The following is a 23,708-nucleotide window of genomic DNA, read 5'->3' as shown; positions in this document are numbered from 1 at the left end:
CAAGACTAGCATTGCTAGGGTATAGGTAGGTATATGTTTAGTTGACTAGTTACTGTTTCCAAAGTGTTTGAAACTTTTAACTGATCCTAGTTCTCACTAACGTTTAGCATTTTCCTTTTTTGATTTTTAATTTAAAAATTATTATAGACTTACAGGAAGTTACAAAAATTGTACAGAGGGGTCCTGCCTACCCTTTAACCAGTTTCCCTTAGTATTTACATGTTACATAACCATAGTACAATATCACAACCAGGAGACTGACGTTGATACGATGTGTGTGTATAGTTCTATATCATCTTATTACCTATGTATATTTGTGTAGCCAGCACCGCAGTTAAGATTCAGAACTATTCCATCGCCACAGAGATCGCCCTCCTGCTATCCCTTTACAGCCACGGCCAACCCTTTTTCCTCCACCATCCCTAATTCTTGACACCCACTAGCCTGTCATCCATCTCTAAAATTTTGTCATTTCAAGAATATAAGATGAATGGAATTATACAGTAGTGACCTTTTGAGACTGCCTTTTTTCACTCAGGATAATGTCCTCAGGATCCATCCAATTTATTGAATGTATCAATGATGGTTACTTTTTATTGTGCAGTAGTGTTCCATGACATGACATGACCTCTGGTTCTCGGGCAGGGGTCCCCAGTCCCGGGCTGCGGACTGGTACCGGCGAGCGAGTGAAGCTTCATCTGCCACTCCCCATTTCTCCATCACTCACATTACCGCCTAAACCATCCCCCCCCGCCCCAATTCGTGGAAAGAGTGTTTTCCACGAAACCAGTCCCTGGTGCCAAAAAGGTTGGGGACCGCTGTTCTAGGGTATTTGTCCAATGGAGGAGAGAAGCTGTAGTTGCACATGATAAATGTAATCTGACTGGATAATTTTCATCAAAAACTCATAGAAGTCATGACAAATAAGCAAAAGATGATGATGATGATGATGACAATGACAATCAGAATATGTTCAATTGAAGAAAAATCTGTTACAAACTCCTGCTGAGTTGTTGCCAATGTCCTTATCAAGAAACGAGTAGGCGTCCAGTTGCCATGTGAGTCCCTTTAATCAACGTTCTTTTTTCTTTTTTTAGATTTTTAAAAAATTTTATTTTTTCCATTTATTTATTTTTGGCTGCATTGGGTCTTCATTGCTGCACGCGGGCTTTCTCTAGTTGTGGCGAGTGGGGGCTACTCTCTTCGTTGCGGTGCGCGGGCTTCTCATTGCGGTGGCTTCTCTTGTTGCAGAGCATGGGCTCTAGGCGCCTGGGCTCAGTAGTTGTGACTTGCGGGCTTTAGAGTGCAGGCTCAGTAGTTGTGGTGCACGGGCTTAGTTGTTCCGCGGCATGTGGGATCTTCCTGGACCAGGGCTCGAACCCGTGTCTCCTGCATTGGCAGGTGGATTCTTAACCACTGAGCCACCAGGGAAACCCTTAATCAATGTTCTTGACATTCCTAGAAATAAAGCTAAAGAATAAGAAGTGGAAAGAGATTCTCAATGAGATATCAGGTATGAGGGTGCTCCTTAGCTTACATTAGATTGCTGGCAAGGTTTATTAAGTAAGAACAATGTGGCAATGGCAAATTTATATATTGGTTTGATGAAACCTACTCTGTTACGAAGATGCTTTCGATATTTTATTTCCCTTTTATCAATAACCAATAAGGAAGGTGTTATTATTGTTGCAGTTTTAAAATGAGGAAATTGAGGCACAGAGGATTAAATAATTTACCCCAGAAATATAAATAGTAAGTGGTAGTGTTAGATTATACTATAAGTGGTGTCAGCTGGGGCTGTGATTATCTGGAGACTGTATGAGGCTGAAACTACCAAAAGGGCTCACTTACAGGTCTCCCAGTCTGTGCTGGCTTTGCTAGGAGCTCAGCTGGGACTGTCAACCACAGTGTCTCGATTTTCCTCCATATGGCTGCTTCATGGGACTTGAGATCCTAACAGTACGATGGTCAAAGGAAATGTTTCAAGCATGAATGCAGAAGCTGCAGATTACTTAAGGTTCAGCCTTTGAAATTAGACAGCATTACTTCCACTGCATTCCATTGGTGATAGCTGTCTCAGGGCCAGCCAAGATTCAAAGGAAGGGGATATTGACAGGAGGGGCAAAGAATTTGTGGTTGCCTTTAATCTACCGTAAGTATTGACTAATTCAAACAAGAAAAATGATGTAGGGCAACTGTTGCTTTAATAACTGAGGTCTGTTTTCGGTCCTTGCCTCTGACCTGATATTTGGTATCACTTCATTTTGTCTTAGCCGACAAAGTCTGATATTTAAACATACAGATTTAATTGATCAATAGAATTTCATGAATAGATTAATATTTCAAAACGTATTATTGTCTAAGGTGAATTTTGGAAAAATCACAACTTCACAATTATCAGCTTAGGTGGTATCAGGTATGGACTTCTCATCAGTCAATCCTCTACTCCCTTTAGGGGTACTAGAGTCCTTGAGGGACCTTGTAATGTTTGAAGCAGGGCCAGTATGTATTGGAACTGATTTTTGAAAAACATAGAACTTAGTCATGCAAATAGTGCTGTTCATATCTAAAACATTATCTTGGAAGCTTCGCAATTATTCCAATAATACTGCCTTATTAAAAAAGAATTTATGGAACTATTACTTTGGAATTGCTTTCCGAGTCTGTAACACTCACTTTGAAAATCCTGGCCAGTTATCTTTTTTTTTTTAGTGTGACTAATTTTTTAAGTGCTATGAGCTGAACAGACCTAAGTCTGATGAATGTGGCATGGGGGTCAAACTAGGACTGCTGGTTTTGATGCTAAAAAAGATTTAATGGCAAACTAATTAGGATTGATTTTCTTATTGCTTATAACTGGCTTCTGATAGCAGTTCCAGGAAAAAAAAATCAAACATATTTTGAGTAGTAGCTTCCTATTAAATTAGTGTGCCTCTCAGGGAATCCTCTTTGAAAAAGGTAGCACATATTTGGATGTATAAATTCTGGCATATGTATTCAAAAAAGCAGATGAGTTACTTTATCTTCATCTTATATCACTTATAGTCTGATCTCATGTTTTTCTGATGTATGTACCATGTATATAATATTAATATTTTATACATATATAGTGATTTTAACTTTTAAAATATTTTATGAACTTTTAAATCTTCACATGAGGTCATGAACATATTATTTCATGAATATATTGTTCAGTTTAGAAATGAGGAAATCAAGTTACAGAGATTTAAGAGACTTTTTAAAAAAAGAAACAAAAATAAATAAATAAATAAAAATTTAAAAAGAAGCAATATATGGTAAATGCCAGAACTGCAGTAAAATCAGAGTTTTTTCCTTCATAATGCAGTAATAGTCCTTTTTATGACATGGTATCAGAAACAGTGGAAGAAGACAGCTATTTTGTGAAGGTGTTTGGATCTCAAAGAATAAATTAAGGTAAAATAATATTTTTTCAGAGAAGCATTTAAAAAAGTTTTTGCAGGGCTGATCTGAACCATTAATTTTTCTCATAAGAATCTCAGTTGATTCAGTAAATAATTCCATTCCCATCACTTTGGGTTCAATGGATTTTCTCCTTGTTTCTAACTATAGTATCCTAAGCACGATGCTTTTGTGGCACTTTAAAGCGGTGCATTGGATTTTTCTAACACTATACCTAAGATCAATGGTACCCGAACTGCGTGTCGGTCTGCAAACTCACTGCTGTTCAATTAATGCCTGTGGAAAAAGAGGTCCATACTCCTGATAGAATCCCAGGAACAACAAGCCCCTTCCTCAGGAGGAGAAATTGCCTGTGACCGTGAGTGGGTGGGCTGCCGTACAATCCTTGGGCCTATCCTAAGTATTTCGACAACTGCCCACAAACCTCTGCATGATTCTCAGCAGAGTGAAGAATACAGTTCATTGTAATAAGCCCTAGGCCAGAAGATGTCCCTATAATCATGGATGTGTAGCTCTTCTCCGAGCATTGTCTGCAATTTCCTGCTTTAATTAAAGGATGAGAGTTTCTGAAGAATGTTAGCCTACAAGGACTGCAATCGGAGAACTTTGTCTCTCTCCAAGTGCCATTTCAGCTTTCTATCAACCTTACAGGTAATCCAAGACTGAGATCTCAGAATTCTGCTGGGCCTTGCTTTTGCTTCTGGCATGAATGAATAATTTCTGTCTTCCATCCTATCCTCACTGATAGCAGTCTGTCTTCCTGTTCAGTCCAGCAAGGTTGGGCTTTCAGGTGTAGTAAAGGGGGACAAAGTGAAGAAGGTGGTCTTTTTTTCCCCCTATGAAAATGTTCCAAAGGTGGGAAACTTTTGCAAAATTGCTGGTCTTTTTCTTTTTTAAACAGAGCAAAATTCTTATATTATGAGAAATTCTAGTTTCTAGATTATAAATAATAGGGGGAATTTCTCAGGTTGACTGACGGCAGAGACATGTGCAGCCTTCTTCTTTATGACGAAAACAGCAGACAGATTCCAAAAATGGGAAAAATAGCTGTAGACTATGCCAGAAAGGGTTCCAAAATTCTATTCTTAAGCCCCTTGAAAGGTCAGAGCTCCAAACTTTGTTGTTCAGTTAAACCAAGACTTGAAGGAGCAAGAATTTCTAAAATAGAATTCGTGACATTGCTCTGTGTAGATCAGAGGGTACGGATCTCCAGAAATGGGAACATATATTTACATGTGGGTACATCTAGGACATGTAGACAAGGCTTCAGAGAGGAAGATTATTAAAATACAACAATTTCTTCTAAGCCTTCAGTGGATCATGTAAAAATTAAATTAGTGGGTGACGTAAGGTATTGTATAAAACCAAATCACAAAATAAGTCCTATACTCCTGAGATCCAAGTGAATAAGAACTCCTTTCACACATATCCAGGTTCTTTATCAGAATGAAATGTTGTTTTTAAGGGAAATATTTTTGTTTTTTAAGAAGTATGCTGAGAACAGGGTGGAGAAATATGAGAACACTGAGAAATAAGAGTGATGACCCAAGGTTCTATGGTTGTATTAACCTTATTTTTTAATTTTATTTTTATTTATTTATTTATTTATTTTTGGCTGTGTTGGGTCTTCGTTTCTGTGCGAGGGCTTTCTCTAGTTGCGGCGAGCGGGGGCCACTCTTCATCGCGGTGCGCGGGCCTCTCACTATCGCGGCCTCTCTTGTTGCGGAGCACAGGCTCCAGACGCGCAGGCTCAGTAGTTGTGGCTCACGGGCCCAGTTGCTCCGCAGCATGTGGGATCTTCCCAGACCAGGGCTCGAACCCGTGTCCCCTGCATTGGCAGGCAGATTCTCAACCACTGCACTACCAGGGAAGCCCCTTATTTTTTAAATAAATTTTAAAAAGAAAAAAAAAGGAGAGATTAAATTAGTGACGACTGGAATATTTAAGTATATTAAGTAGGTGGAAGATAGGAGATGAAGAAAAGATAGAAAGAGGTCCTGCTTCTGTCATATACTCCATGATAATTAGCCATCGTTCTAGACTGAGACAGCAGTCCCAACCAAATGGGAAGCCATGGCCTCAGTATTGCAAACATGCCTCTCACCAAGGCTGCTGATAAAAATTGTTAGCATTCAGAGATTAAAAATTCCTTTTTTGTTTTTTTTAGAAGAGCAAGTAACCAGTTAGGCGGGGCTAATTCTCCTAATTTAGTTCTATTACAACATGCCTAAAGAGAGAAAAAAAGATGGGTAGGACCATGGTGTTTGTCCTTAAAGGACTCCTATGGCACTACACTTTATTTCATTTTTTAAAACTAGTTTTAAAATTTAGGCTTTTATACATGGGTTGAAAATTACAGAAACCGATAGGAAAATACCATGAAATACTCTCCAACCAGTGGGGGAGAGGGGCTCTTTTTCTTCCTCTGCTTCATTCTTCCCATCCTTACTGGGGGAAGGATTTTTTAGCATAACAGTACACTGCAGGACTTGCCTGGTAATACCTTAAATGATTGTGACCTTGACATCCACAGTTGGGCAAGAAACCCTTGTTCTAAGTCTGAGGTTCTCACTTCAGGCATATAGGTGGACCAGGCTATGTAGGTGTGGAGAGGCTGTGAGGTATCGATGAGGAAAGCATATCATGCACGCCTGAAGCTCTGTGGTCATGTGGCCCATTGTACAACCCTGAGACTGATGGTGTGTAGCTGGCTCAGCTGGGGTGGTCTTCTGCACATTTCCAAGCTAGACTCCATACAGAACTGTTCCAGTCTTATGTGTACCTAAGTTCTGTTGTATATAACTTTGGCCTTGAAGGGGGCCAGCTGAGCTTCCACAAGTCTGATTTGGTGCTCAGTTCTTTAGGTGTTAGCTTCCAGAACTGCGTACTGTCTTCCTTCTTTGTATTTTCAATAAGTAAACCTTATATGATTTAGCCAAGGTTGTGTGTCTGTCATCAGTGCAATCCTACTCCTGATGGTGGTCAATATGCTGATTACCCACACATCTGAGTTTCTCTACAAAAGGTAATAAACATTAGCAAGAGAGACGTTGGCTTGTCTTGTTGGTACTCTGCTTTGAAGAACGTGGGGATCCACATTCTCTTCTAGGATAAAGCCAGGAATATATCTCCCCAGCCAGGGTCATACCAGGAAATAGGTCCCCTGGGTTATAAAAATTAAGGGAAATATGGAGTAGAAACCCTGAAAGGAAGTTTGAGTTGTGAAATAGCAGAGGGGCCGCAAGGTCAATGGGGAGAGAATTCCAGGTGCCCATCAGAGGCTGACTCTGTGAATTGAATTCATCCTGATGGAAATGGCATTAGAATATTTTGCATCATCCTGAAACCCCTATACATGTTCATGTCGAGCTATAGATTCTTCTTCTAATCACTGAGCCAGTATTTTCTTTGAGATATTGGAGATAAAATTAAATTAGAAAATATTAATCAGTTCTGTGTACTCTATGTGTCTTTAACCTCGTTTAGCAATTTTACTAGAATAAACTTTTTACTTTGTTGATCTTTATTTTCTATTTCATTAATTTCTGCTCATCCAGCATGTGGCTTCATTCTTTATATACATGCTCTTTGGTGGTTGTTTCCCTTTTCGCATCATGACTTGTCCAGATCTCTGGGGCTCATCCAATCCTCTGGTACAATGCAGTACCCAGCTCTTACTTGCCACTTGCTCTTCAATATGTTAAGGTATCCAGCCTTTTTGCAGAAACACATATTGCTGCCATTTGGAACTGTTCTCAATTAACAGATTCCACAAGACCGGAGTCAGGCTTTTGCTGAGAAGATAGTATTGATCAAAATACATTTTTTTTTTTGACAGTGCCTAAAATGTGGAGCCCAAAGACTGTACTTCCACTGTATCTTAGAATATTATTTCATCAGAAGGGATATTTAGGTGGACTTTTGAAGTGTTGGCACTTTTGGCGAGTTTGGAGGATCCCCGCAGAAAAGGCAGGGAATATTTTCTTCTGATGCTAGTCCTTGAGTGGTTCCCAGAGTGCTGCTTCCTCTCTCATATACATATGTTAAAGTTGCTTCAGTGAAGTGGTGAGCAAATTCTTGATTATTTCCAATTTTCTCATTTTTCTTCAGGTTATTTACTTTACATCACTTTGGTATAAAATTCTCTGTACTATTTTGAGGACATGAAAGATAAACTATTTGTAAATTCCCAGTTCTCCACAGAGATGGACACCAAAGTCAATTCATTTTCTGTTGTTACTGTGTTCAATGCACACATGCCATGGGGTTGTGAAAGAATAAGCATATGCCGTCCTTAAAAACTCATAATCTGTTGGGAAATAGTTATGTAGATGACATTAGAAGTGTCAAAGAAGATAAACAAATTGCTGGGGAAAAAACTCCATGGATTGTGTGTGTCCGTGTTTGTGTGTGTGTGTGTGTGCACATGCACACGTATACACATATATGTACTCTTGTCCTGGGGGTAGGGCTGTTGAAGATGATATGCAAGGGAAGGACTTCGGTTCTTCTGAAGGATGGATGATGTTTCACCAGATGAAGTTGGAGGAAAAAGGCTTTTCAATGGAGAGAACAGGGAGCTAAAGCCAGGAATGGAGGAAGTATGGTTCTAGAGATTGCATTTTGTTTATTCTCATGATGTTGACATAACTGCCTCATTACAGACTGCAACACAGAGATTAAATATCCTCATAAAACACACGTGAGGAAGCTAAGGAAATGGAAGTGGAAATCAGTTCTTCCAATTCATATACTACCTTCCCATCAAATTTCTAAGGAAATAATGTGTGAGCTGTCCCAGCAAAAATTTGGAGGAGGTATTAAGCCATATGCAATGCTCTCTAGGACCAACCCTGGTCCAGTGGTAAAGGAAAGAGAGAAGTGAAGTAATACTTATGGAACATCTTTCCATCAGATCTAGATACCTACTGACATACTTCTATTTAACGCTCATAATGATTGGTTTTATAGGCATCAGGGCTGTGTTTCAAAAGATTAACTTTATGTTTATGCTGTTCCCCACAAAAAATCCACCAAGTAAGGATAAATAAACTTCATTTGTTCATTTGAGTTGAGAATTAAAGGGTAAAGTGGCTTCCCCTAGGCAAAGAGACAGGGAAGGAATGCTTGGGCCAAGGAAGCCAGTTGGAAGAGACAAAGGGATTGGAGAGGCATGATGAGGTCAGATAGCTAAGGCCGTATCAATGTGCAATTGACACTTATTCATCCATTTATCAATTCATTCATTGCACAAATATTTATTGAGCTCTCGCAATGTGTAAGACACACTGCCCTGTGGACTCAGGTTACAACAGTAACCAGATAGACCAGATTCTTCTTCTCATACAGTTTACATTCTTGTGGGTAGTTGCACACAAATAAAAAGCCAATGAATAAGAAAAGAAAATATTAGATAGTGATGAAAAGTGCTGTACAGAGAAATATAAAAAACTAACCAGTATAGCTAGATGGCTACTTTAGATTGGATTGGATGGTTGGATGATCAAGGAAGATAATGTACATAGGCTGAAGTTTGAATGGCAAAATCAAAACGAAATACCAACCAAAAACACACAAACAAACAACAACAAACATCTAGCTATATGAAAGTCAGGAAAAATAGAATTCTGAGTGCAATGTTCCTGAACTTAGAATCCTACTATAAGCTCAAGGAACTTAGAGAAGCTAGGGTAGTTGGAGCATAGTGGAAAAAGGGAGAATGATATGAACTGAGGCCAGGTGAGTAGGCAGGGGTCAGATCATTTATGGCATTGTGAGAAGTTTGTATTTTATTTTATGGGTAATGGGAAACCATTGAAGAGATTTAAATTAGAAATTATCTCATATAACATTTTAAAAGATTTTTAAAACCTCACTGACTGCTGTGTAGAGAGTGAACCTAGAGGCTCAAGAATGAAATCAAGACCAGCTGGAGATCGCTGCATCATATGAGAGATAGTATTGTCTTGGACGTATAGGGTTGCCTAAGAGGTTATGAGAAGAGGATGGACTCAGAACTGAATTATTCATGCCAATGAAGACTTATGCAAAAATCTATGAGATATGATGGTATAAAGAGTGACGAGCTGCCGATCACTTGGAACACAAGCATTTGTGCAGCAATGCTTCCGGATGCAAAGTGCTTCTTTTTACTCCCCAACTTTTAAAAGACACTGATAGCCTTTGAAGTTTCTGAAAAAGGCTCATAAAATTGAAAATTTTCTTTGATGTTATCAATGTGCAAATAATGATTGAAAACCAGGCACTGCCTTCATAGATAGAGCAGAGTTTCATCTAGATCCATGCTGAAGGGACATTGTGTAACAGCCGTTTCTCCGTGATGTGCCACAAAATATTAGAAGAAATGTAAGCAACTATGAGTATTTATGGACTGCATAATGTCACTTGACAAAGGCATGGCTTCAGTTTTCCTCTGCTGCTCTCCCAAAGCCACAGAGCATTTGGATAATTGCAAGACACATTCAGCAAGGAAGTAAATCAATGGAAATCTAAACCTCGTTGTATTTTCTTTTCTTTGAAATCTTTTATTTTAAGCTAATGTAAGCTTGATATAAATCAAGACAGCTCTTATAATAACAACATACATTTTCCTTAATCACCATCAGTTAACAATAATGTTTGACTTTAAAACCTGAAGAAGATAGTAACTTCATTTTACTTGTGTACAGTAGGATTTGATGTCATCTCACAAACTTTTGTAGTGAAATAATACCTAATTCAGACTTACATAATTTTTATGAAGACACTTTTTGATGCCTAATTCATATTTGATCCTCTCAGTAAGTTTCTGTCAATACTTTACAGCCTAGGGTGAGCTGGTAAGAAGAATTTCCCCCACTACAATTAGCTTGAAGTCAGGGCACTTAGAGGATAGGAACTTTAATTAGAATTAGGGAAGCAATAATTTGGGTGACTTTAAGGAAGACTTTCTGAGTGGATAACCACGGACATCAAGTAGGTACTGGGTACATCCTAGGGAGATCTTGGAGAGCAAGACCAAAAGACAAGAGGTTGGCATCACCTAGATGGTAAAGGTGCAGCAAATTAGAGGCAAGAAGTTGTAGTATGAATAATGTGGGTGGTTGAGTCAGAGCTATCTCAATTACTGTTGTAAGGTTTTGGGGAATGTTACATGCAAGAGAGTTTCATAATTAGTAAAGGATTAATGTAAATGTTAGGTATTTTTATTTTTGAGAAGATGCTAGGAAGAAAATGATTGCACAGATGGTTCACTAGAATTTGAGAGCTACTATTCCAGTGAAAGGACAAACAATATCACCCAGTCCAATACAGAGTAGGAGAACCTCCGACATCCACACAGACTCAGGGACACCGCTGGACCACAGTATTAGAGGGTGGCATACAGTGAAAAAGCAAGAAATATAAATGGGCCTAGATTCCAGAGAAATTCTTGTTAGCTTAAGTTTAGCTCTCTGTACATTTTATCATCAGAGTAGCAAGTTCTCAAAGCCCGGGGTGGAACTGTAGAAATAGGGTTAAGGTAGGTTACAAAACTCACCAAAATTTAGTCTTGGTGCATTAATCTAAAAGTTGATGTATATCTAACAGTTATTTCCTACTTTTCCCCTACTAACAGACTCTGATTTTCTTCATAAATTGGATAGATAGATTATTCTGGGAAACTGATCACATCCAGACTCAAGGAGTGACTCCTGCTTGCTAGTCTAAATCAGTTATGGCAATTCCATCCCGCTTGCCAATAAGTCGTTTAGAAATGGCAAGTGACCCAATTCTATTTAAAAAAATGGAAAGCTAATGCCAGAGGGATTTGAAGCTGATGGTACACTGGCAGTAACCATAGCAACAACAAAAAACAAATCTAGCCCCTGGCTAAATTGACTTAAATTTCCAGGCATAAATATTATTTACCTCAGTATATATTTTAGATACTCTATGTCTGAAAATCATGAAATTATGAAACACATAAAAATAGAGGAAAAAGCCCACTGTGAAGAGACAAAACAGTGAACAAGTCTAGACTCAGAGATAATCCAGGTATTGAAATCAGACAGGGATTTTAAAATAAGTCTGATTAATATGTTAGATGCTCCAATATGGAAAAAGTAAAAATACGCAATAGCAGGTTGAGAATTTTAACAAAGAGATGGAAGGTATAAGAAAGAGTCAAATGAAAATGCTAGAAATAAAAAATACAAAGATGAATAATGCCTTCAGTAGGCTTATGAGTAGTTTCCATACAGCTGAGACAAGAATTAGTAAACTTGAAGAAATTGCTCAAACTGAAATTCAAAGAAAAAAAGTGAAATGAATATAAGCATACCTCAGAGATATTGCAGTTTGGTTCCAGACCACTGCAATACAGCAAATATTGCAATAAGTGTGCCACACAAATTTTTTGATTTCTCAGTGCATATAAAAGTTATGTTTATGCTATGCAGTAGTCTGTTATGTGTGCAATAGCATTATGTCTAAAAAACAACATACATACCTTAATTAAAAATACTTTATTGCTAAAATTGCTAACCATCATCTGACAATGCAGGATTGCCACAAACTGCGATAAAACAAGGTATGCCTGTAAAAACAGAGCACCCAAGAGCTTGGCATAATATCAAACAGTCTAACACAGGTATAACTGGACTCTCCAAAGGGGAAAATTGAGAGAATGTGGTGTGATAATATATGAAGATATAATGTTGATAATTTTCTAAGAATTATGAAAGATATCAAACCACAGATCTAAGAATATTAGAGAACCACACTGAGGATGAATATTGAAAAAATCACTCAGACACATCATATTCAAACATCTAGTAACCAAATATAAAGAGACAATCTTGAAAACATCCAGAAAATTTAAAAACACAGAGAGACACCTTATATTCAGAGGAACAAAGGAAACATTATAATTACAGCAGACTTCCTTCAGAAACTCTGCAAGCCAGAAGACAATGAATCAACATCTTTAAAATACTGGGGGGAAAAAACCCAACAACAACCACCAAAAACCTGTCAACCCAAAATCTATACCCAGCAAGATTGTCTTCAGCGTTAGTCATGATGTCACCATGCCTGCATAGACAGATTTTGAAATCTTTCCTGACTGCTCCAGTCAATTCTGACCACACCCTTCTCTGAATTTCTATAGCTCTGATCTTCGAATCTGTTAGGTGTTTGATTCTTTCCTATAGTGTCTGTTCTTTAGGAATTACATGTCTGGAAGTCTCCAGAAAGTTGATAGTTTTCAGAAGGAGAGAAAATTCTGCTGCACTTTCCTATCCCTAGCTCAGTGCTGGGCTCATGGTAGGAAGGTGACACATTTAAATCAAGCTTCTTCATTGGTTGCTTTTGACTAGAAGATGGCATATTTTTCTCATGTATTATAATTGATTTTTCTCATGTAATAGGGGCAAGGAGTCTATCTGATAAGCAAAATAGAAAAAGAGGGGACAGATAAGGCAGTTACTTTTTCTATGCCAATGTTGCTCTTTATTTTCTTATAAGCAGAGTCTCTCCCTGCTGTAAGCACTCCCTACCTCACTTCTCTCCCTCTACCCCCAAAAGATATGCTTTGTCTGGTGAAATCTTGGATACATTGTTTGGAGACGGAAGAGCAGGAACCTTCTCACTGGACCCACCCTCATCAACATCGATAATTTGAGAACTGCTTTCTTTGGAGCAAGGGGATAAGGAATGTCGGCCACAGAAGGCTTTGTTTTGTTGAGTGGAGTACTGAAATTGAAGATGCTTGTGAGAATAGACAGGGATTAAAGGGGGGCTGCAGGGGAGACATGAGGCTTCTGTAGTGGGAGAAGAACTTTTGCAGAGAAGATAGTAGAGATCTAAGGAGGAGAATTTGGAAGTTTTGCTGAGGTGTGTTAAGTAACTCTGTATCCCCTGACATTGCCAACACTTCAGAAGATGGATTTATTAGGAGGGGAGGGAAGAGGGTAATACTGCAAATGCTGACTCTGGCCTCACAGAGTGTGCTGGGTAGGGTCAGTGGCAACCACAGGAAGTCTACCCTTCATGGATTAATTAAGTAACATTGCCATGGTGAAAAGAACAGCTGCAATTCTGAGTTTTGTCAAGATCCGCCGGGACACTGCAGAAAAACAACACTTCAAAAAATCATTTAATTTTTAAAGTGGGCAGGTGGAAACTTTATTTTTGCTTCCCAGTGGGAATTATGTTTTGAGCCTGGGAGTAGATACGCATGCTAAATTTTGCTTATCAAAATGGAAACTATGGGCAGACCTTAAATGATTACCTTAGTAGTCAAAGAGGCCTATGCAAATACAGATAATCTCTAAATACAATGTACTTTAAATATAAACAACAAACTTATAATGGTACTGAGAGACCACAGCGGCAACTAGATATATTTTAACAAGCCTGTGTGCCTCCTTTTCCACACATCTTCCTTTAATGGGCATTCTCCTTTCACAAGTACCTGCCTGCACACACTAGGTCTGCTTCTTTCTAGGTGTGAGTCCTTTACACCTGGCCAGCAAAGCTAGCCAATAAGCAGATGCTGTACGTTAGCTTTGATCTCCATTAACTAAATGAGGCTGAAATTGTGCTCATTATGAAAAGATTCTCAAATCCACATCCAGAGCTACTCCTGACAAGATGCAGCCAGACCACCCGGCAGGACCCTGCTATAGCACAAAGTAGAGGCTCCTGCCCAGACACTGCTGCTGAATACATAACTAGATGAGTCAATAGCTGATTTAGAAGGTATTTTCTAGATTTTCTTGTACAATGTGAAGATGGGTCTGGGTGTAGTTACCTGAGGCTATTTCTGAGAAAGTGTACAGAAACTGTGGTAGATTGTTTCCAAAGGCGGCCTCACAATTCCTCCCATCCAGCATGCAATTTTATAAGTGACTTTGTCCTTTCCCATCAAGAGATGGAGTTTATTTCCTTTCCCTTAAATCTGCCTGGCTTCAAAGGCTCCTTTTGAATAACAGAATGTGGTAGAAATGACATTCTAGAATTTCCAGGCCTAAGCCTTAAGAGACCTTGCAGCTTTTGCTTTTGCCCTCTCAGAGCCCAGAGCAACAATTTAAACAAGTCTGACTACCTTCCTGAAGTGGGTGGCCATGTCGAAAAAGACCTTGAATGATGCGGGATTACAAAGAAAGAGAAACTCAGCCTTTCCCTGGCCATTCCAGCCACCCCGGTGGCAATCCCACTGGGAGAAGTGGATGTGAATCCATCGTGGGTTCTCCAGCCCATCTAAGCTCCTCCAGCTGACATCTTGTGAGGTGCAGCCTTGCTCCCACTGCAGAATCATCAGCAAATAAATGCTTTTTATTATTTTCAGCCACATTTTTTGGGAGCAATTTGTAGCAATAAATAACCAATACCTAAGTAAACTAGCAGTGTAATAGTAATAAATATCAATGATGGTGATGACAGCAGTTAACATTTATATGATACCTCATATTTGCCAGCACTCTTCTAAATACTCTGCTTAAATTACTAATTTAATTTAAATGGCCCTATGAGGTAGGTATGATAACTTATGTTCATTTTAAGAGATGAGAAACTTGAGACCCAGAAAGTTTACAAAGTCCAAAGTCACAAAGTAAGTGGTAGAGGTGGGACTACATGAACACCTCTTAGGTGCTAGGTACTGTCTCAGGTCCTTTCCACATATCATCTCTTAATTCTCGTACAACCTGACTCATGACGTAAATATTAGTTCCTCTATTTTATAGGTGAGTAAACTAAGACTTGGAATCTGGTTAATGCGAGAGACAGCTTTTAAACCCAATGTAGCTGACTCCAGTGCCCAGTCTCTTTTCACTCTATCATGTGGAGTACCATCCACAAACATTCAATTGGTTGTTCAAAATCATCTACAGGATGTCTTCCTGAAAACCTTTATGAATGTTGGATGTGTAACAAGGTAAGGATGTCCCCTCTCCTCACTCTTATGCAATATTGTATTATAGGCCTTTGCAGTGGGCAAGAAAAATAAATGAGTCACACTAAAGGAATAACTAAAACTGTCCCCATTTACAGACAATGTGACTTCCTGTATATAAAAAAAGGAATGAGAAAGGAATAACTAAAACTGTCGGCACTTACAGACAATGTGACTTCCTGTATATAAAAAACTCCCACCAGTAGAATAAGTGAATCTAACAACGTTGCAGGATTCAAGGTCACTATGCAAAAATCAATCATATTTTCATACACTATGAATAAATAATTAGAAATTGAAATAAAAAGTATCAGTTTTAGTAGCACCAAAACCATGAAATACTTAGGTATAAATCTAACAAAATATATGCAAGATCTGTATGTGGAAACTAAAAGACACTGATGAAAGAAATCAAAGACTTGAATAAGAGATATATCATGTTCATGGATTGGAAGACTCAATATCGTTAAGATATTAATTCTCTCCAAATTGATCTATAGATTTAATTGCAAGTCCAACCAAAATTCCACCAGGATTTTTTATCTTAATCTTTTATTGTGGGTGAAATTCACAAAACAAAATTAACCATTTTAAAGTGAACAATTCGGTGGCATTTAGTACATTCACAGTGCTTTGCAATCACCTCTGTCTGGTTTTCATCATCCCTAAAGGAGACCCTGTACCTGCTAAACAGTCACTCCCCTTCCCTACCTTCTCCTCAGCCCCTGACAACCACCAGCCTGCTCTGTCTCTGTGGGTTTGCCTATTCTGAACATTCATATAGGTGGGATCATACAATATATGGCCCTTTGTGTCTGATTTCTTTCACTTAGCAAGTTTTTGAGGTTCATCCACACTATAGCAAGTAAAAGAGCTTCATTCCTTTTATGGCTGAATAATATTCCATCGTATAGATGAACCACAATTTGTTTATCAGTTTGTCAGTTGATGGGCATTTGGACTGTTCCCACCTCTTGGCTATTGTGAACAGTGCTGCAATGAACATGCATGTCTGTGGGCTTGTTTGAATCCCTGTTTTCAATTGTTTGGGGTCAGATGAGTTTTGTAGTCTCTCAACACACCTTCCCTGGGTTTTCTATCTCACGTCACACTTTACTTCTCTTTGTCCTTCTGTTTAACAGATCTAGCCCCAAGGCACTGAGAAGCTGATTCATACATTTCTTTTTCTTTCTTTTTTTTTTTTTTTGAAGATTTTTTTGATGTGGACCATTTTTAAAGTCTTTATTGAATTTGTTACAGTATTGCTTCTGTTTTATGTGTTAGCTTTTTGGCCGCAAGGCATGTGGGATCCTAGCTCCCCGACCAGGCATCGAACCCGCACCCCCTGCATTGGAAGGTGAAGTCTTAACTGGTGGACTGCCATGGAAGTCCCTGATTCATACATTTCTTAACCTGAGCGGGGGCTGCATTCACTGTGTGAAAATTTTTCAGAGTTCTGGGTGCAGGTACTGTGGCGGTAATTTTTCCTTATAAGCATCTGGACCAATCAGGGTTATTGACTATAAATACCAGAAGCAAACTCTAACCAAGCAGAATTAATTCAATGAGGTAATCCTGTCGCTCACAGAATTCACAGGGATCTGGACAATCAGACTTGAGAATATGCAGGAACTGTGGCGAATATGCAGGAACTGTGGGGTGGTGGGTACAGTGGACATCCTAGGACACCCCCCGGCCACACCCTAGGAAGAGCTGTGTCAGCAGGCTGTCCTGGGTGTCCAGACTTTGAACAGAATCCACAGGCATCATTAAGGTGGGATACACACTGTTTTAGCTCCCAGCAGACACACACAGACATACACAGAAACACACATGCAAACACAGACGCGCACAGACACAGAAAAATATACTCACACACCACTCTTATGCCCAGGGGCAGAGCTCTTCATGTAAGCCTAAATTATAACAATTTGAAAAGTCTAGAGAATTCCCTAGCGGTCCAGTGGTTGGGACTCCGTGCTTCCACTGCAGGGGGCACAGTTTCGATTCCTGGTCAAGGAACTAAGATCATGCATGCCATGGGGTGCGGCAAAAAAAAAAAAAAAAAAAAAAAAAAAAATCTAGCTGAAGACTTGATAATATCTCCTGTCCCAGGTCCTGCGAAGGCTGGATAAGATCCCTTCACGCAAAACTACCTTCCTTCCCCTTTTCTGTGGAGACAGGCCTTGTCTCCTTGTCTGAAGAAAACAGGATACCTTCTTGAATAAGATGAAATGGTACTGCTCAAACTATCAATTTTCACAGACTGCTGTTGTTCCTTCCTAATTCACTGTTGCTTCCTTCTGGAGGCTATGAGAGGAATTTTTTTCCCCCTTTTTTCCAGTTCATATATTTTTGTTTGTTTGTTTTTATATGTATGTATGTATATATGCGTGTATGTATTTATTGAGATATAATTGACATATAACATTGTGTTTGTTTAAGGTGTACAATTTAAGGTTTGATACATTTATATATTGCAATATGATTACCACCCTAGCATTAGCTAACACCTCTATCGTGTTACATAATTATCATTTCTTTTTTGTGGTGAGAACAATTAAGATGTAGTCTCTTAGCAACTATTAAGTTTATCATACAGCATTTTTTTTTAACTGTTTATTTTGGAGTATAATGGATTAACAATATTGTGATAGCTTCAGGTGCACAGCAAAGCGACTCAGCCGTACATATACATGTATCCATTCTCCCCCAAACTCCCCTATCATACAGTATGGTTGCTTATAATCACTATGCTGTGCATTAGCTCTCCAGAACTTATTTGTCTACTAGTTGTAAGTCTGTACCTTTAAACAACATCTCTCCAGTTCCCCCACCCCATAGTCCCTGATAACTACCATTCTACTCTCTGCTTTACAAGTTAGGCTTTTTTAGATTTCACATATAAGTGATATCATACAGCATTTGTCTTCTCTGTCTGACTTACCTTACCTAGCACAATGCCCTCAAGGTCCAGCCATGTTGTAGCAAATGGCAAGATTTCTTTCTTTTGAATGGCTGAATAATATTGTTTTGTGTGTGTGTGTTTATATACATATATGTGTATATGTATACACACACACATATACATAATCTCACATCTTTATCCATTCATCCACTGACAGACACTTAGGTTGTTTCTATATCTTGGCTATTGTGAATAATGCTGCAATCCAGCAGAATTTGTGTTTGAGTGTGTGTGTGTAAAAATCAACAAACTGATTCTAAAATCTATACAGAAAGGCAAAGAAGTAGAATACCCAAAATAATTTGGAAAAAGAACAACAGAGTCAAAAGACTCTCACTACTCTATTTTGAGACTTACTAAAAAGCTACAGTAATCAAAGTATTGTGGGGTTGACTAAAGGATATACATACAAATCAACAAAATAGAGACCAAAAAATGACCTATATATGGTCAATAGATTTTAAACAAAGGCAATTTGAAGGTGATAGTTGGCTGACGCTCCACAAAAGAGTACAGTTGACCCTTGAGCAACATGGTTTTGAACTGTGCAGGTTCACTTATACATGAATTTTTTTCAAGAGTAAATACTACAGTCACGGGGAGGAAGAGGAGGGTGGGATGACTTGGGAGATTAGGTTTGACATAAATACACTACAATGCGTAAAACAGATAGGTAGCGGGGATCTGCCGTATAGCACAGCGAGCTCAGCTTGGTGCTCTGTGATGACCTAGATGGGCGGGATGGGTGGGGGGATGGGAGGGAGGTCCAAGAGGGAGGGGATATATGTATACATACAGCTGATTCACTTCATTGTACGGCAGAAACTAACACCACATTGTAAAGCAATTATACTCCAATAAAAAAAAAGAGTAAATACTATGGTACTACAGGATGCATAGCTGCTTGTATCTGTGGATGTGGAATCAAGGACACGGAGGGCCAACTGTAAAGTTACATGTGGATTTTCGACTGTAGGGTAGGGCATCCCTACCCCCGAATTGTTCAAGACTCAACTGTATATCCAAACAGTTAACAAACACATGGAAGATGCTCGTTCTTATTAGTCATCAGGGAAGTGAAAATTATGAAAAATATGTATGTGTATAACTGAATTACTTTGTTGTACACCTGAAACTAACACCACATTATAAATCAACTATACTCTAATATAAAATAAAAATTACATTAAAAAAAACACAAAAAGCAAAAAACCAAAAACAAAATAGGATAGCACTACTCAACCTTCCAAAGGGTTAGAATTAAAGACTGAAAATTACAATTGTCAGTGATGGAGTAACTGGAGCTCTTAGATACCCCTGCTGGGAGAATAAACTGGTACAATCATTTTGAAGAACTATTTGACTGTTTCTACTAAAGCTGAACATTTGCATACCCCATGACACAGCCATTCCACTTCTAGAAATATCCCAAGGGAAATGCATGCCTCAGTGCCCTAAAATACATGTTCAGGAATGTTCATAGCACTATTATTTCCCATAGTGGAAAAAGCCCCAAATGGCCGTTAATAGAATGGATGAATAAATTAGAATATTCATACATGGAATCCTGCATAGCAATGAAAAGAACAAGCCACTGCTATATACTATGGGATGGATGAATTTCACAAAAGTAATGTTGAAAGAAGCCAGATATAAAAGAATATATACCATATGACTCTATTTACATAAAGTTCAAAACAGGAAAATCTGTATTTGAAATCAGATACAACTATCTGATCTGAGAGAAGAGATGGGGCATGGGACACAAGCAGAGACTTCTGAGATGCTGGTAATATTTCATTTCTTAACCTGAGTAGGGGCTGCCTTCACTTTGTGAAAATGCTTCAGCTTGTATGACTTTGATTTGAGCACTTTTCTCCATGTAAGTCTTTCTTTAATAAGAAATTTATTTAAAAAATATATATACATATTTGGTTTTGCCTTTTTTTGATCTTAAAATGGAATCAGACTGAACATATTCTTACATGATTTGCTTTTTCATTTAACATTCTTATTTTGCATTTATATGTTTATATATTTATTTCATATGTTGATACATGCAACTAGAGTTTAGTACGACCATAACTGTGTTTTAGAAAAATCATTCTTGCTGTTGTGTAGAGAATGGATTTGAGGAGGAAAAACCAGTGGCAGGGAGACAAGTCAGGAGATGATTGCCAAAATTTTGGAGAAATTAGGGTGGCCAGATCAAAGGCAGTGGAAATAACCGTGACAATAGGGCCTGAAATTTAAGAACTGATCTTGTGGCATTCCCATAAGATCTGGTGACTAATTGGATATTGGAAGTAGCAGAAAGTACGAGGTCTAATGTAACTTCCAAGTTTCTTTTTACATGGACCATAGGCTGGTATTCCAATATACCAGGCTTTTCCAACCCTGGCTACACATTAGAATCACTTAGAGGACTTTTAAAAAAAATAACAGTGTGCTTTCCCCTTCAATAAAGATCAGTTAAATTGGAATATCTAAGGGGAGGGACCATGCTTTGGTACATTTTCAAGAAACCAGGTGATTTCATTTGTGGCTAGGGCTGAGAACTGTTGCACTAGACTTTAAATTTCTTGTGGTAACATCTAATTTGTCATTGAATCCTGAGAACCTGGCAAATGTTTGGCATTCAGTGTATGTTTAACAGAGTTCATAGATAAATTAAGGAATATAGGAAAGAGGACCAGGTTCTGTTGAATTTGAGATGCTGTGATACACCCATGAGATGCTGTGTAATGGATTCATAGGGCTCTATGGCTCTAACTACAGAGAGAACTTGGGGCTGGAATGTAAACTTAGGAAACATGACAATATGACTGGTGGTTTAAGCCAAAGGTGTAGATATAAACATGGCTCAGGAGGGCTGTGTAGACTGAGAAACAAGAAGAAGAGAAATCTAGGGGAATAGATGAATGAATAATCCAGTCCTTGAATTCATGGCCCATAACCTTGGTGCAGGAATTGCATTGTTTATACTTCTTCCTCTTCTACCATCCCTCCGAGGACTGGGACCCCACTTCCTATGAACAGACATTCTTGGTACAATGTCTTTCCTGCCTGGCTGTCGGTGTTTTGACTTTCTGCACCTCAAAGTCCCAGTGGGTGCCCCACTGGCCGCGATTGCATCTAGTTTCAATTCCCCGGCTTTCTAAGTCTTTGGTATTTTGCTGCCATTACTTCCTTTGCTGAGTCATATTTTGGAACATGATTACTACAGCTGAGAGATTTTTGATGCCTATAGAGTTCTCTACAATTTTTAAAAAATATGCATATATCTTCTTTTTTTAAAGATTTTTTTTTTGATGTGGACCATTTTGAAAGTCTTTATTGAATTTGTTATAATATTGCTTCTGTTTTATGTTTTGGTTTTTTGGCCGCAAGCCTTGTGGGATCTTAGCTTCCTGACCAGGGATCTAACCACCCCCTGCATTGGAAAGCTAAGTCTTAACCACTGAACCACCAAGGAAGTCCCCAAAATATGCATATATCTTCTTTTTGGTAAACATTTGGTAAATAAAAACCTTATTGAGATTGACATATATACACTATTGTGACTATGTATAAAATAGATAACTAATGAGAACCTGCTGTAGAGCACAGGGAACTCTACTCAGTGCTCTGTGGTGACCTAAAGGGGAAGGAAATCCAAAAAAGAGGGGATATATGTATGTGTACAGCTGATTCACTTTGCTGTATAGCAGAAACTAACACAACATTGTAAAGCAACTATACGCCAATAAAAATTTTTTTAAAAACCTTGTTTAGATAATTTTAACCTTGTGATCATCCTTAAAACCAGTAAATATGTGTTTTTTACTATCTTAGAGAATGAAAGGATAAAAACATCCCACTTACACATAATAATATGACCCATTTCAAATGTGTTCACTAGTATATTTTTCATCATAAATATTCTCTATTTACAATCTGGAATAATCACCACTAGTCGGGTGCAAACAGCTTCCTCTTTGTGTCATTAAAAATACAGTGAATGAAAATGTTTTCAAATTTAAATTTTGCAAGGTTTAATTTTAATTTTATGCAAAGGGATCAGACATAGCAAATTCTTATATATAAGTTTATCTGATTATGGCAGAAAATATTTCTAGACAACAATTCATCTTACTAATATGTTATCAAGAAACTCTGTGCATTAGCTAATTGCCATTTTGTTTTGGTGATCATTGCATTTAAAATAATACCTTACTTTTGTTGAATGCTTGAAAATTTGCCAAAGAAATATTTTGAATTTAATAACTTGTTGAGAACTTGCTACGTTGAGTGATGTGCTTGATGCTGAGAAAGTTGAGATAAACAGTTCATGTTTTTAAGAAGAGGATGCTGTATCAGTCAGGGTTCCATTAGAGAAGCGGAATCAATAGGACACATTTTTATCTATCAGTATCTATATCTATCTACTTCTATATCTATATCCATATTTCTCTCTATATGGTAGTGGATATATTCTAGAGATTTGACCTTATGCAATCGTGGAAGCTAAATAGTCTGTGGGAGATTATTTCTTCTGTATGCGAAGCTTCATTCTGGAGGCGGCAGTGCAGGCATTTGAGAGGGGCAGATGGATGTGAAGTGGGGCAGCAAGGAATGGATGACCTGTAACCCACAAGGATGGACTGGACTTCTTGTCAGTGTCTCCCTGCCTTTAAGCCTTGATGGTGGAGTGTCTTTTGGTGAAGCTGGGGCTCTATATCATGAAGTTTAACAAGCTCCTGGCCTAGGACTCAGAGAAGCTGAAGAAGCAGCCAGCACGACCGTGAGCGCTGCGGGCGCTGAGGCCCGGCTGCTGCCCCAACCCCTCCAGGGGGCTCTGCAGAAAAGCAACACGGAGTGTGAGATGCAGCACGGCATCATGTTCTGCACCGAGCCTCCGAAAAGATGGCTGCTGCTTCACTTCCACCTTCCACATCCTTCCTAATGCCTCCTGCAGCCCAGACTAACCCAGAACTATGCAGGGAAGGGAATTCTGGGAAATGTAGTTGCATTCTAGCTAAGTTGATGCAGTGCAGCTACATGTGCGTGTCCATTCCTTAGTAATGAGACACTGACAGCGACCCTGGGAAGAAGTGAAGAAAAATATACCCATTTTACTGATGAGGAAGGGCATCGAGACTCTGAGAAGTCATGCACTGCCAAGGCCTACGTAATGAGAGAAGGGTGGAGCCGAGGCGAGGTCAGAGCACACATCTCCTGATTCCCGACCCTGTGCTCTTCCAGCGCTCCCGCTGTCTTTAGACTGCCTCCATGCCAAGTGTATATTGCTCCCCAGTCGTATGTATGTAGATTTGATGTCTGATTTTTTTCTGATCTCCCACAGATGAAATTCATATTGAA

General features: G+C 38.7%; 1 long non-coding RNA gene across 1 annotated transcript in view; it reads left to right on the top strand.

Moving 5' to 3' along the window:
• The window catches only part of LOC137769560 (uncharacterized), a 198,452-nt gene that overhangs the window by 143,062 nt on the left and 31,682 nt on the right, over window positions 1-23,708 (top strand). The window lies entirely within an intron of this gene.

This window comes from Eschrichtius robustus, chromosome 9 (assembly GCF_028021215.1).
Source record: "Eschrichtius robustus isolate mEscRob2 chromosome 9, mEscRob2.pri, whole genome shotgun sequence".
NCBI classification, from domain to species: domain Eukaryota; kingdom Metazoa; phylum Chordata; class Mammalia; order Artiodactyla; family Eschrichtiidae; genus Eschrichtius; species Eschrichtius robustus.
Note: the sequence above shows the minus strand (reverse complement) of the source record. Positions and strands in the feature narration are given on the sequence as shown.